This window comes from Lepidothrix coronata, unplaced genomic scaffold (assembly GCF_001604755.1).
Source record: "Lepidothrix coronata isolate B3197 unplaced genomic scaffold, Lepidothrix_coronata-1.0 Scaffold232, whole genome shotgun sequence".
Lineage (NCBI taxonomy): Eukaryota > Metazoa > Chordata > Aves > Passeriformes > Pipridae > Lepidothrix > Lepidothrix coronata.
The window spans coordinates 611,720-627,835 of record NW_016690412.1 but is presented as its reverse complement, the minus strand read 5'-3'; the positions used below and the strand labels follow the sequence as shown (position 1 = coordinate 627,835).

Sequence of the window (16,116 nt, the reverse complement as noted above, 5' to 3'; positions counted from 1 at the left end):
CATTGTCAGAGACCAAGATCTTCGCAAGTACGAAAAAGTGAGTTCTGACACTGACTTCAGAAAAATCCCAGCCTAGGAATATCTGTGCAGCAGTGTGTAACTCTGCAAAACAACTTCAAAGAAAGAAAAAAAACACAACAGTATTCATGTGACTGTTCTACAGAAGAACAAGAGGCTATTTTCTCCACTCCAACATATCAGTTATTCTCAGAACACTTCAAGTGGATTTTAGAAATTTGGTGTTCTATATATTGCCCAACAAGAAGGGAAAGTATTAAGGAAATCCACTGTTGCAGCTCCAGAAATGCAACACAAAAAGGACTAAGTGCAGAACTATTTTATTGCTCCTTTCAGCACAGTATATTATGGTACCAAATTACACTTCATTGTAGAAGGACTTCATGGGGATTGACAGCATTCTTCAGTCTAGTTCAGTGTCAAAACCAGCTGATTTAATTTGCACAATTTAATGCACAATTTGCACTAAGTTGAATGAAATATTCCATGAAAGCAAATCACACTGATTAAGGAACAGGTTTTGTTTCTCATTAGAAATTCAGCTTTAAATTAGTGGAAGTTCTAGGCATGGGAAAGATGTAGGAGAAAGACTGGAACCTCACAGCAGTCAGCTTTGCATCAGACAGTATCTGCACCACAACTGCCATTATACAAGCTGCCTCCTTGCCTTCCTGTCCTACTCATACTGCAATTCCTGCAGCATTAAACTGCAGTAACAGCTGACATGCCAAGGCCTGCAGTGCTGCCATACTAACCACATCCACTGCAAGGGCTTTTCAGATATCAGTCTTTATCCTTCCAGTCTCCACGTCGTCCCACCTCAGCTGCAGCACCTACAGAAAACAATGTTCTTGGAGAAAACCTTTTGGCCCCACAGCAGAATGGGAACGAAGAGTACTGCGAGAGTGTACATGGGTCTATAGGGTGGGCAGCTCTGCTGCTCCACAGCTCCGCTGATCCCCTCTGACTAAAATATATACTATCACCCTGCTATTCAGCAGTAAAGCAAGCCTACTGTATTAGTAGCATTTGATTAGCATTGACCGTAATGACAGCGCACGAGGCAAATACTCCTCTTTACTCTCTGGCTCAGCAGTGCAGCCCACACAGTGCAGTAAAATATACATAGGAGGTGGAGTGCGAGGATCTGATTTCAGAGTGGGGCAGAGCACCTTATAAAAAAATCTTTTCAGTAACAGTCATCCAGAAGTAATATGGAAATCAAATTAGTTGATTACAACAATCTAAACAGCACCATTGGATACCTTCATAGCAGTTCTTGGATAATGAAAGTTTAGAAGGAGAAATCCTATCTTTTATTAAGCTCAGCATAGCTGGGGGACAGGGCCTCTCCCTATAGCTTTTTCCTACTCCATTTTAGGCCAAGTAATGAAAACATTAATGCCGCTTAGCCAGCAAAGCACAAGTTAATTCAGTTTCTGTCTCCCCAAAGCCTATAATTCTCTGGTCTAGTCTTCCTGAAGAGCACTTAAAAATGTTTCAAATATAAGGTGAATGTGCATATAATCATCTCTGCACATGCCTGTTTATGAGTGGTATGGATGCTACTCCAGAAGGCTTTTCAGAGTGCCCAGTTCTCTTCCCAGGCACTGGAAGGACAAGAAGGTGTACCTACAAGGTTAGGATATTAAAAAGTAAGTCCAGGAAACAACATGCAGGTTTCATCATCACATTATGGACAAGCCAGTCACAAAGACACAGCTGTTTCATGGCTGCACACTATCAAAATTACCTTGATTGCAAAGGTTCCACACATAATGGCAATGCAGGGCACCAACAGAGCGAATGTCAAGCAAAGTTCAAGAGCTGCCCAAGATGTGAGGTGCCACGGGATCCCAGGGAGGCCACCATATTCCAAATTCTCCATAAAATGCTGACAAGAATGTCCTCTAGGACAGTCCTATATAATTCTTTTAGTCCAGCATCTGATTTCCTACTCTACAGAGCCCTTACCTCCTGGTGTTAAGGGAGGTCTCCTTATTTTTTCATTCACATTCAGCATTTACTCAAAATTTTCCTTCATCCTTGATCCCTTCAGCCTGTATAATAATACAGGTGATTGAGAACAGTAGGCCACTGACTCAATTTTGCATTTTTATTACATTTGGGAGAAAGTCAGCTGCAATAATCTTGTTCTAGCTCATCAGCACTCCTGTTTTTTGGTACAGTTTCTGGATAAAGCCCATGCAAACAAATTAGCAGGGTGGTATTTCATGTAATTCTTTGTATTTTTGTTTCTGCCTCTCACTTAAGACATGTTTCCTGTCAGTTGCCAGGTTCCTAGACCAGGAGAGGGTTATTCACACATCTGCCTAGCGTACCAGGATGGATGGCTTCACAACTGGAGCCACAGTATCAGAACAGCACAAAGATGTAAAACCAAGACACTTTTAGGAATATATGGTAACAAAAAAGAAAACAAAATCAGAAAGGCCAAGAGCATTTGATTCACCTCTCAGAGCTGCGAAATATCCCATTTAAAATTCCACTCCCACCAACAGTCCGAAGAAGCTTCAAGAAAGGTATGCAGCAAATTTTTGCCCTGAATGCTACCAATTCTACATTTGCAGAGTGAAAACCGTATGTCTATTTGTGTGCATTTCTGCAATTGCACTTTTCATTCATTAAGATGAGAAATTGCTTCTTTTATGCAATCTGCTACTATTCAGATAGCAAAACAAAGTAATGTCTGGTAGCAGACTTGCTGTTTTTGGCTTTAGGAGGGTGTTTTTTTTTTTCTCTCTCTTCCTGTGAGAGGAAAGCTTTTCCCAAAGGATTCAAGCAATTTCATAAAACAAATGTAAAAACAAAGACACTTTTGTTTGAGGACTGAAGGTTTTGTTTTGTTTTAAGGGGGATTGAGAGGGAAGGAAGAGAGAAATGACACTGATCATCTTTCAATTAAACAGGAAAAAAAGGTTATCTCTTTCCTAAAAGAGAAACTTTATAATAGCACAAACTTGCTATAATAAACAGGCCATCAAAAAAAAAAAGAATCAAGATTTTTTTTTTTCTAAATACTTTGTTTATTACCATCACAAGGGAATACCTGAAATGACTACAGTAAAGATCAGAGGAAAACAACATTTTCTCTCCAAATTCAAGAGATAACACTGTGCATTCCTATACACTGTGCTTCATTAGAGTCAGTTTCTCCTCTTCCTCACAGTCTATCAAACAGAAAGAAAGGGGGGCTAGGGGAAAAGACCTGAAATGTGTGGTTTAAAATACACAAAGATTTGGGAGATTCACCTCAGCTATAAGCATCATTTCATTTGCATGAAACAGGACACGGTACTACAATGGGCATAAACCTCAAACTTGCACAGCAAACAGTACAAGCTGCAGACAGCACAGTAACAATAAATACACACAAAATTCGTTGAAACATCTGAAATCCTTTAGCAAAGCATTTATGGAGGTCTTGCAGGAAATCTCAGTGAGCAGACCTTCACATCCGCAAATATTCCACAACCATTTGTACAAACACATTGCAGAAATCTCACGTTGCGGAACCGGGGTTCTAGTTTCTGATTAGCAGATACTAATTAATGAAATTAACTGACTTATTGGTAAGTCCCTACATATTGTATCACGTTTTATTACATAGAGAGAAGATCAACAGCCGCAAGTGATCTTCAGCGACAGAATAACATCTATTCAAACAGAGCAAAAGCTACCCATGAAATCCCATTCACATTGCCTACCATTTGAGTTCATTCAGGACTGACACTCACTTGCAATTATTCAACACCCAGAACTAACACACTGGGAGAACTCAACAGCAATATAATTCAGTAATATTGCGGCTCAGAAAGGCAAAACAACAGATAAGAATCTTGCAATTAAATACAACATGCACGTGAAATCTATCACATTACCTACTTGTACTTACATGAGTAATTTAAAAATGTTAGTAATAAATCTGAATTGTTCAAAATGTAGTCCTGAAGTACGTGATTGCATGAGCAGTGACAAGACATGCTTAAGTAACAGATTTAAAAAAATGGTCTAAAACCACTGGAGGTAGACAAGAAGAGAAATAACAGTCTGTCAAACAGATCACAGCAATATGAATTTTTATATACATGAAATAAATTACAAATAAAATGTATGTTATCATCATCATCATCGCAAAAGTGCTCTACCCAACCATTACTTAAATGATTCTCCTCCATCCTAATTTAAACTACATATATCTATATATGCACGCACACATACGGGAAACAGTTTAGTTTCTCATGGCCACCTGGTCTCCTAGGTAGTAGCACACACAGATTAACTTGTCAAATAAAGAAAGACAACATACAAAGGTCATTACAAATCCAAAGGTCTGGGTCCACTCATGAATTTGGGTAGTTACTTAAAATAGACTTGTTTATACTGTGTAGAGGTACTGGATGAAGAAGATGACTGATACCAATGATCCCTTCACAACAGAAGTGCTCCTATTTGCACAAAAAATCCACCATGTGGAAATCTGAAAGTTAAACACTGCAAGGCTGTAGAATTTTCTTTACCCATTCTTCGACCTGCAACTCTTCTTTTTCTTTCTTTTGTTTTTGAACTGTGCAAGACACCATGTAATTTACAGATACATCTAAAAAGTTCTCCAGAACCTTTATTCTAAGGTTCTGCTTGGCTTTTCTAAACAGTGCAACCCAAGCAGTTATATAGATAACCCACTGTTACATCACAGAGATTAATAAAACATGAGGGTTCCATTTAATTCGGATACAAGTTAATGTGAATACTAAATTCATATGTAATACTGAGTTCATGTGCAACACATAAGCTTTTCTGCTTCGTTCTCCTCTTCAACATTTTGTTCATTCACAGTCTTTCCATACTTCTTGCTTTCTCAGTCACATTGCCTCTATTGTACCCTTTCACATGTGCATGTTTAAGGTTTTACCTCCATCTCTTATACCACTTGCTCCTTGCTCCAATCCATTTCTTTGCTTCCCAGTCTGATCATGCTCATCACAAACAGTTCCTTGAACTATTAATAAGAAGGATATTCCTTTCCAGTTCCTTGAGGCGCAGACAATACTGGATTCTACTGTTATCTTCCCTGTCCAATAAAGTTTTAAAACATTTCCTCCCATTTCTTAATGCAGACTTTTCCAAGACCTCAAATTGTAATAGGAAATTATTTGATTGATTTTGTTTTTAAAGAACACAGCAAAGCATCAGAAGACAAGTGCTCCACTCTCTGATTTGCTAGACTGTTTGAATTTAGGTTTAATCTCTCCCTTGTAAATATGAAATAACTTTTCCACCTCATCCATTAATATCTGGAACTTGAAGGCTGTCAAGTGTAAGATGTTATACAAATGCAAAGCATAGGCCTAGTCTCATCTTTTTTAATGATACACCCAACAGTCATATAAAAGAGCAACAGGAGTACGTGAAAAATCACAGTAAGTGAATAGCCTAATAATGCATGCTAAAAGCTACCAGGACAATAAATTCAATTTTCCCTGGGATTGTTAAATTATTCTTCTGATGGCTCAACACAATCTCTTCACAATTACTTCCTATGTAGGATCCTGACACATTGAGCTCATTACACAGCTCCTCTTTAAAAAAAAACCCACACATGCATTTAAAGCAAACACCTAAAATTCAATAGTTCAGATTTTTAATAAACTATGCTGCAAAGGAGTTTGCAACTGGATTATTTCTAAGTAAGTAAGACACCTGCCTTATAAATTTGAAATAAACAGACATAAAGCAGTATCAAGACACTGATCTTTCTTTGCTGTACAAACACACTCAAAGTACCTTATTTTTTTCAATGGTTCTTCTCAAAATACATCCATACAGATATCATATATTCTTCTTTCTTTTTGAAGAGTCATCTCGAAACTTCTAGAAGTTTCACTGGGCATACAAAGATCTGCTACAGGAGAACTTATAAATAGTCTCTGATGCTGTAGCAAAGGTCAAACTAAGTCAACATGGCGTAGCCTTCAAACCACATATGGCATCTTTACACTTTCTATGGGGCACATGACTCTTTGTTGTGTACCAGTCACATCTTCAAGAGCAATGCTAGAGAAAGTGTCTCAACTGGAGCAGCTCATACTTCAATTTCTTCCCAACAGTTAGGTTGTGTTGGCCTTTGTATAGCTCAGCCCCAGCACCTGGGTCAGGTACTCACCTGCAAAATGAAGCCACAGAGAAGCACACGCACTTCCACCTGGGAGCCCCCACCTCGGGTGTTCAACAGCCCTGCACTTCCTCTACTGAACAAGGCTCTGCCCAAGTCCCCCCTGCAGGAAACGCCTCCCTACTCCTACTCCCAGGAGCACAGTCCTCAACAAGAGGATGCAGCCGGTGCCATGAAACACTCCTAAGACCAGGGAGCATGAAATCAGACAGAGGATAAATATGGGCACACACTCAACAGGAGAGCTCAATCCTTTTATTTATTTATAGGTTCAAGTCAGCCAACCTGACCCCCAGCCTGCACATCCATTTATGCATTTTCTGTCCCACACATATTAATTTGTGGTCATCTTAAATATTTTATGAGTTAAGCTTGATTCTACTCCATTATACACTAAAAGGAGAAGAAAAAGCAGCAGCTACTAATGTCATAGATGAGTGTTTTCACTTGTTATAAATTCCATTCACCATGAAGTGACTGGACAACACACACTTCCCAAAAATAAGTGCTTCTGCTCATTGCACTTCCTTTACTGAAGTGATTTCTATTTCTTTTGATTACATGTGAACACCAAAGCATAAAATATGGTAGCTTCAGTAACTTGAACTGCTCAATTCATTAACAGTCACATGCAAACTTCAACACTTAGCTGGTACTTAGGAGACCTACAGCTAGCAGGGCATCTAAAATCTGACAGTTAGGAAATTCCTTTTGAATTCCTCATGTACATTATTCTAACATTCATTCAGCAAGCCATCACATCATCCTTCTGTACATCAAGTTTTTAATCAAAAATCACAGAACAAACCTTCAGTTTACAACCCTTCCTCTTCTCCAGAAATCTGCCCCAGGGAATTTATAAGCAGTTGCTATCTCCCATCTCTGCCATTATTAAGCCACAAAAGCCAGAGTACCTTAAGTCTTGGTCTCTCATGTAACTCCAGACTCTTCATACGGCATCATCTTTGTAGTTTGGATGTTCCTGTACACATTGCACTAGAATTTAATATTTTCTGTACATAAGTGCCCAGAACTATGTACAGTATTTGCCATGAAGTCTCCCTAATACCTTGTCTATCTCCACTGAAGAGCTCTCACTGAGGATCACATTTGCTTCCATTTCACAGACAGTATATCACATAAGAGTACCCCTGTTTGACTGTGGCAGTCAGGCCTTTTCCTCCACTCCTGTTTTAAGGGATGACCTGCCATCTGATAGCAGACTTGTTGTTAATAATCATTCAGTAGATAACTTTGCTTTTAGAGCTATTTAACTTCCTGTCATTCCTATTGCTTCAGTCATCACAGACATTCAATTCTTCCTGTGCAGTAGTCCAACTAACCTCAGTGCTGACTAGGTTTCCTAACTTAGCCTCATCAGCTAAGTTAGCTAATTATCCTTTTCATACAGTTATCTCAGCCAGTATGGCAAAGCAAAGAGACCAGCTCCCCACTAATACTGATCTAGATCAGTAATTCCTTTATTCACGCAGAGTCACAATTTCTCCTTCAGGAGACACCTCACCATTCTTCAGCCAAGCCTCGCATTTCCAGTTTAGTTATTTTCAGTGTCACGCCCGCCATGGTGTGTACACATAGAACTGAAGTCTTCTGCTCCTTTTGTCTACAACATTCAGTATTTAACCAGTAATAATAAGATTTTAGTCTTCCATGACCTAATTGTGGCAAATCCATGATGCATTTTATCCTGTTTTCCACTTATCTTTGTATACTTAAATACTTCTTCTGTTCCAAATTTGTTCTAAATCCTTGAATACTATTGAGACCAGAGTAAAAGGTGTAAAGATTTTGTTCTCTTCTCCTTTTAAAATAAACAGAACTATGTCTTTTGCTATCTTACTATCTCAACTGCTACATTCAACCTGACAGACAACAAGCAATCCTGAGGGTTTTTTTAACCTGGCTCCAGTGTTCTGTGCCAACACTCTCAGACTCCCAAAACAGACCACTTGCTGACTTAGTCTGGATTCTGGAAGCAGGCATAAGATGCTTATTCTGGTCATTTCCATGGATTTTTTATTTCTACCCTATCTTTCTTTTCTGTTCAAATCTTTATCCTTATCTAAAACTGGTTACACTTGCTAATTTTAGAGGCAGCAGATACATTTTTCAACTATAGCCTGGTCCTCACAACAACATAGCCAAGTTCTCTTTTCCTCCTCCTTTTATAATTTTTCCCCTCTTCATCTTAAATTTCTTCATCCTCTAGCTTTTGGCAATTCAGATGCTATTCCTGCAGTTTCTGCTCTCCAACAGTCAATCTACTCCTTCACTTCATTTCTTTTAGGTTTTCTGGTAACTTGCAGTATCTTACTCTCACAGCAAGGTCCACAGCCCCTCTTGGCAAACTTTCTCTCCTCCTTAAAATGCAGTTTCCAAGCAGCCGTTGTACCTTCCATTTAAGACAGTCCAAGCCTTTTCTTTTTTCTTTTTTTTTTTTTTTTAATTTTATTTAAACCTCCAACTCCTAGAGGTCTTCAACCCTGTGGACAAATCAAACAAACTAGTTCTTTTAACTTCTCAGAACGTGCCCTGCTAAAATGAAACATCCTTGAAATAAAAACACTTTGTAGCTGACATATACTTACCCTTCAGTTTAATTCAAAATTAGGAGCTCTAATCTAGCAGTGGAAAAAAAGAAACATTGTCAGCCAGTGAGAGACCAGAGATATTCCAGAATTTAAAGATATACTCTCTGGTTCTGGGCAGGCTGTAAACATGACCCTTCGTTTACTCTGCGTTCCATCACAATTAATGGCCAAAATCTACCCTATGATAATCCAGTGTACCGACTTCCAACTTAGTCAGCACTGAGAAATGTACTTACAAAAGCACATTTGAGGAACACCTTCCCTTTATACACTAGCACAGTATCTAAAAGCTGCTCTGTAGCTCCGAGCAACTCTAACAGGTTTGCAAGGCTACATTCTACAATTTGACTGAGTTTTGCCTCACTAAATCAAACTTAGCCCTCCAGATTTTGAAGCACAGCATGAACCTTTAACAGAAAACCATCTCCTTTCCAGTGGAAGACTGCACCTATATTAAGTGCCTCCAGTAACAATTTGAGATCTCCAGCATGCCTACCACAAGCCCATGAGGAGAAGGAAAGGAGGGTGCTTTTGGCCAAGTGCTACAGCAGGACACACGAACTACTCTAGCGAAGTGACAGTGAATGGTCTCCACATGAATCTGGGAAACACTGCTGCCCTCTTAACTTTAGCTTGCGACATGATTTTCTTAACGTGGATGCACTGGCATGAAGGCAGTCTGGGCCCTCTGTGCAACAGAGTGAACTTGCTGGCACAGGCAAGTGCAAGGCATCGAGGCAGTAAATCACACAAACCACCACATTCCTTCTATGCCTGCATCTCCACCGCGGTGCACAGGCACCTGCCTGCTGCCTCCTGAAACCCAGAGGGGAAACTCAGTGCCGCAGCATGAAATATCAACTGACATGCTAAGTTACTAACCCACATAAAATGAGGGCCCTGAAAGGGCACGCAGCTCGTCAACTCCAACAGCCCCACACCATGGCAAGGGCTGCCCGCCGTCCCTGATGGTGGTCTCTGCACCCAGTTCCCTTGGCCACCGTTACCATTGTGTTCATCTCTCAAGGGAGCATCTTCACGCTGCTGGTGCCTTCTGCTCTCATGACCCGTCTCATCAGCTTAAGCCAAGCTTTGCAGCAGCGGGGTGGGTGTTTTGCCACCCTTCAAATTGGGCAGCATAGCACTGGATGCTTTGAAAAACCAATCCATTGTTAGCACGAGGAAGTAACACCCTACTTTTACTTCAGAAACGCTTAAAAGTGCTTTATCTTGTTAATTCTAGGTCAGTTGAGCGCACGTGTGGTATGGATTACACTGACCTTTTTAGAGCTCCCAACATTTTTAAATAAGTAGGACACTTAACATCAGACACAAGCCAAGCCGCACACCTCCTGTACACCACACACCAAGATCTGCCAGTAGGCTTTACACGCAGAACCAAGGAATAGTTACTTTATAAAGCCTGGCTAATATGGCACATTAGTACAAATGTGAAATAAATTATAAATGCCAAGTTTGACCCAGTACCATATTAAATCAATACAGGTATTTTCCAAAAAAAATGCCTGTATTTGATGAACTAAAATGACCTCTGCAAAGCCAACCAACAAATCAGTGGCAGATTTACAAACAGAGCAAGTATTTACAGCTGAGTGATAAAATGGTCTACATTAAAGATAAAAGCTGTCTTGCTGCTTACAAAACACAATAGCATTGTCATTTCAAACACAACTGAGACATTTCATCCTTAAATATCTGAACACAGCATCTGCAGACTTCAAACACAAGCAAGGATCAACACGCAAATGACCATAAAATTCAAGTTTAAAGAAATTAATGCTATGATTCACTGGAGATGTTAATTTGCCAATGACAGGTCTTTGAAAGTTTTAACCTTCCTCTCTGCACTACAAGCTGCCATATACACTGGACCCTCGGACACAATTCCATTCTTTTCCTCCTTTTCACAGACGCCTTGTCTGAGAGAGGGAAGGAAGAAGAGAAGGAAAAAAAACCCAACATGTTTAAGTATATTACCTTTGGATCAGCCTCCTCCCCTCTCCCAGTTAAAGTTTTCTTGAGGTCAGATTAGCACTCTGAAAGGAGAGCAGGCGCCGGCAGGCCCCGTGGCAGGCGGTGCTGTGACAGATGCGGGGCAGACCCAGGGGAGGCAGCCATGTGCTCAGCCCCGCATCCCCCGAAAGGGCATCCCGGGAGGAAGTTCTCACTTCGCACCGACCCGGGCAAATAACTCGGAGGAGTTCAACAGCTATCGCTTCCAGCGGCTTTCTCCTGGGCCATATGTTTTCCCCTGACATTAGCGAGGCATTTCAGAAGAGCCAAACCGCTCTACCCGCTCTGCCGCGGACCCGCTCGCCAGCTGGGGGTCGGAGCCGCCTCTCCCGGAGGCAGGGGAGAAGCCGGCCCGGCCGGCGAGGCACCCACCCGCGACACCCACCCCACGGGGCTGCTCTCAGTCCCCGGAGCGAGCTGCCCGCCCGCCGACCCCCGGCGGCGAGGCAGGGCTGGGCTGGGCAGGGCTGGGCTGGGCGGCTCCTGCCGCAGCGCCCGGAGGGGCCGAGCCCCCGCCCGTCCCCGGGGCAGCGCGGCGCCGCCAGCACCGCACCCCCGCCCGCGCTGCAGCCCCTTCGCCAGACGCCCGCCGGGGGTGGTAGCGGGGGTCCCGCCCGCCCCCGCTCCCCGGGGCCGCCCCCGGCCAGCGGGGGCACCGCTGCGGGACGGCGCCGCGCTCAGCCCCGAGCCGACGCCGCACTCACCGTCCTGGCCAGCGCGGCGCGGGAGCCTCCCGGAGAGGAGCGAGGCGAAGCCGCGGAGAAGCGCGAGGAGCCAGAGCCGAGAAAGCCGCCGCCGCCGCCGCGAGGAGGAGGCGGAGGGGGCGGAGGATCGGCGGTGGAGGGGCGGGAACGGGGCGCGGAGGCCGGACCGAGCTGTTCGCAGCCGCCCGCCCGCCGCGCAGCCGGCGCTTCCTCTCGGCAGCCGCCGGGCCGGGCTGGCGGGGCGGGGAGCCCGGGGCGGGGAGCTCCGAGCGGGCGGGATCGCCCCTTCTCCTGCCCGCGCCGCACAAAGGGGACCCGCCGCTGCCGCCTTTGTTCGGCCGAGCGGCGCCGGCAAGGGAGGGCGGCGGGTGGCAGGCTGGACGCTTCTCCCATACGAAGATTGTTCCTCCGCCACTGGCAGACACGGAGTAACTTCACCGAAGTTAATTTAGGTCTGTGATGAAAACCTCTTCACCTGTGCCAAGCGCTGCTCGGCATCCAGCACTGAAGTCAGCCTACGCGCGGTGCTTCAGCTGCGTGTTTATGCCTCAGGAGCTGACTCCTGGTAAATTAAGGGTGGGTGTTTTATTGCTCAGGGTAGATGGGATCGTGAAGACTGGTTTCTTAGCATTCTGTCCTTGGCAGCCACCAAGAACTACTGAAAAACGAGTTTCAGATGCACCTTTACCCCGTTATCTGTGGTAGGTCACAGATCTTCTTTCAAACGTTGCTACTCATTTGCCTATTGTTCTACGTGTCCAGTTGCTCACTGACCATTGAGGTACCTTTAAAAGCACTTTTTTTTTTTTTTGGTCATAGTGCTCTAATGCTCATCCTATAAACTTCTCCCAACCTTATCGATTTCAGACCTTCAGTTCAGGTACTTGAGGTCAACACATGCAGCCCTGTCATGCCAGTTAAAAGGATAGAGGGAGGAGAATTTCCCCTCAATCACATCTCACTTAGAAGAGACTGACAGACTTACAAATGGTAAGTATGATGCCTTCTGTGAAGGGTATCTAGATTTCAGCCATTTGTATAGAGGTGGAATGAGCAAAACGACTCATTACTGTATGTTAACAAGGGACATTTTAAGAAGGCAGTAACAAAACTAGACTACTCTAGGGTTGTTAAGAGCAGGTATAAACTTGATAAGCTCTCTAACTGAGCAGCCCTCCTTAAAAGCTCTTTCCCTGTCACGTTCATTAAGCCCCAGCAGTTAAAAGATCCCACCCTGGAGCCCTTACTGTTTGCCCAGAGCTCAGCTTCCCAGACAGAGCGGTAGTGTAGCACTGATCCTTTGGTGCTAAGCCAGCTCCTCAAGTTTAGTACTAGACCAAGTTGCTTTTTTGTGCTCCAGAGAAGCAGTTTGTCAGTTCCCCTACCTATTGCCTAGAAATTTTCTGTGTGGTCCATGAGATGCCCGTGGAAAGATACAGGTAACGTGAGGAAGAAGGGGAATGTGCAGCACGTGAGTTGTTCCACATCATCAAGGACCTTCTGCTTCCTAGACATGGTAACATGGCAGCTTTAGAGAAAGAGAATCAAAAGTATGTGACTTTTAACCTTTATTCCTGTAGCTGGGGGAGGGGGAGGAAATAAATTTTTTGTTTTGTCTTAAAATTAAAAAGGGATATGGTTTGGGGTAAAAAGTCTGAAAATATAAAACAGTGTAATAACCATGGAGAAGCCATCAGGCAGCCTTAAGTAAAGCCAGTGTGCTAGAGCTACATCATACATGCGAGGTACTATTGAGATCTGCTTGCTGCATTATGCCCTAGGGACAGAAGCCAACCATCAGCCCTGTAGCTTCTGCTGAACAAACGCCCTGCCCACAGGAAGGGTACTTAATTTGTTCAATACACAGGCACCCCACCTCATGTGACCAACTTTTACTGGACATGCATTCTTTATTCTTTAGGCTGGATGTCTGTAGTAGGGAAGGAGTAGGCAAATGCATTTGTAATGTAAAACTAGGTAACTTATTCTGGCCAGAAAATTTGTCAATTCCTAGTCAAAAGAGAGGTTTGTCAATATTTTAAATTTAGATCAATGTACAAACATTTGCTAAAGCATAGGCATATTTATAGTGGTTCTGCTGTGCCTTTAGTGACAAAATGAGGACTATGGAGTTTTGTCTTACAGTACTACCTGGTAAGTTTTTCACATCCAGGCATCACATGATGGATAGCTTTATTAAATTATGCCACACTGTGCAGCTGCTTCCTCTGGGAAGAAGTATGGAATAATACAATTAAAGTCTCACCTTTTAATTTTAATATAAGTACTAAAATATGATCTTTACTCTCACCATCAAGACAAGTGACAGCCCAGCCTTTGCCTCAGACAGAAGACCAACCCATTGAAGCAGTGGTGAGAGATCTTCCCACTGCAAGACAAGTTGCAGCCATGAGCTCATCATGCACATCCATGGACTCCATCATGTTCCATATCCCTCTAATGTAACCAGCACCCTGGCCTTAGGATGACATTTAGGGGTACCTTACATGATTATCCTTGTACACAAATCTATGCATTTTGAGATACTGATTTATAAATAAATAAGCATATAAACTCCTGATTTATAAATAATATCTAAAGTAAGAAACTAATTTTATAAACATGGTTATACCTGATTAAACTCCTCTGACTCAATAAGACTGCTCAATGGGAGTAAAAAATGTGCATAAGAAATTGTGTTGTCTGGAACTGGGTTAAGAACTTCTGGAAATGAATATAAAAGTATTGCATTCAAGACTGATTTCTTCTTTATACTTTCCAAAAAACATTATTATCAAATGCATTAATCTTGTCAGTCCATTAAAATATTTCACAACTTTTAAAAGGTTTTGAGATTAAAAAAATTAACCCCCCACCTATTGATAATAACTGTCTTTCTAAATCCAAATTCTTATAAGACCTAATCAATAGGTTTACTCAGAAACAGCTGACACCACTTAAAACTATGTTAATTAACACAGATTCTCAAGGTCCAGTTCTAATGGAGACAAACTCTGTCCGCCTTTAACAGAGCCTCATTATTGTTCACGCTACTTGAACCTGCCATTAACAGTAAGTCTCCATCTCACAGCTGCTGCTAAACCTGTGGTCTGCTTGCATTCAAAGAGGATTTCAGTTGTATTTTGGCATGGCATATGCTATTCAGAATATCACCTGTAACTGTGGGTAAGAATGACTGAGCTGGTTAGCTCTAAAATCCTGTCTGTGGAAAGTTTGGGCTTTGCATACATTCTCCTTATGTAAACTTATGTGTAAGGATTTAAAAATGCAGACCGTTGCCTGTATTACTGTGGCACTCAGATTGAATTAGGCACAGCAACTCAAATACTAAGTGGTGTAGCCTTCATCCCTGCCCCTACACCTGTAGGATGTATTTAGTTCTGAGGCCCTCCAGTCAGCTGACCAGGAGGTGTGAACTGGGATCAGCAACAAGCTCAACAGACCAAGCTGTAACCTGCACCATCACCTACATCTTCTAGTGTACTCAACCTTGGTTAAATCCATTAGTGAGGCATGTGCATCATTTCGGATGGTCAACCTGGTCTGCCTGCTCAGCCTATCCAGCCATCACCTCAGCTACGCCTGCCAACGTGGAGATGAGATGGCTGGAAAAAAGCACCACTTTAGCCATCAGCTGGATCAGTCCATACCTGCACATTACTGAGCTGCATGAACACACTGAACAAAGCTCAGTGAGTGGTATTTCACAAAAAACTGGCTGAGTCCTCCATTCCTACCCTTCATGTATATCCATCTGCTTGCACAAGCTCTGTAGTCTTTGTGCACTGGACAGTATTATGTAAGTTTGGGGTTTTTTTTTACTTTAATCATAAGCTTTGTAGAAAATGTGTAAGCAGTGTGTTAGTAGAGGCTGTAAATGGTGCAGGTATTTAGAAAAGCTGGGAAAAGTACTTTCTCAGTATTGTTTGAAGCAGGGCACTGATGACAAAGGAGAAGTGTTAGTCATGCTAACCCATTCTTCTGGTGGTCAATAGTGTGGTGAAAAAATCCAGAAACACCCTTCTCAGCTCCCTGAAGGTCTCGGCACTACTTAGAATGGTTTGTGCAAGAGACCCTTGTGTAAGAGACCCTTAAGGTAATCTAGTTCCAGTCACCCTGCCATTAGCAGGGACACCTTCTACTAGAGCAGGTTGTTCAGAGCCCAGTCTGATCTGGTCTTGAAACTTCAAGGGATGTTCCAGTGCCTCACCACGCTCATAGTGAAGAATTTCTTTCTTATCTAATCTAAACCTACCCTCTTTCAGTTTAAAGCCATTACTCTTGTCCTATCTTTAGGTCTTAGGAGGCCTTACTTATGAGATTGTTACAGCTGTTTATTTTCCAGTTTCGGAAGGCGTGTGGAGGAAATCCTAGCCAAAATTAAGGAACTGAAAGGTGTGAGGCCACAACTACATCACTGACATCTTGCCTCAACCCATGCAGTAAGAGAAATAAAGACACGTCTGCCCTTTTTTCCTACATACACCTACTTAGAGAACACAAACCCATTAAAGCTGAGCCAGACAGTTAT

General features: G+C 42.7%; 1 protein-coding gene and 1 long non-coding RNA gene across 5 annotated transcripts in view; one reads left to right on the top strand and one right to left on the bottom strand.

Annotated features, from left to right (window-relative positions):
- The window catches only part of FAM110B (family with sequence similarity 110 member B), a 114,243-nt gene extending 102,584 nt beyond the window's left edge, over nt 1–11,659 (bottom strand). For all 3 annotated transcript variants that reach the window (XM_017834304.1, XM_017834302.1, XM_017834310.1), the window contains exon 1: nt 11,565–11,659. The gene's annotated coding sequence lies outside the window, so the exon portion shown is untranslated. The remainder of the gene's footprint in view (nt 1–11,564) is intronic.
- A 245-nt stretch (nt 11,660–11,904) lies between these two features.
- LOC108506867 lies at nt 11,905–14,548 on the top strand. 2 transcript variants are annotated; one of them, XR_001877885.1, is made up of 3 exons: nt 11,905–12,016; nt 12,432–12,554; nt 13,883–14,548. It is a non-coding gene; the product is annotated as an uncharacterized LOC108506867 (long non-coding RNA). The 2 variants fall into 2 exon arrangements; XR_001877886.1 differs by lacking the exon at nt 13,883–14,548 and adding an exon at nt 12,961–13,108.
- The last annotated feature ends 1,568 nt before the right edge of the window (nt 14,549–16,116 follow it).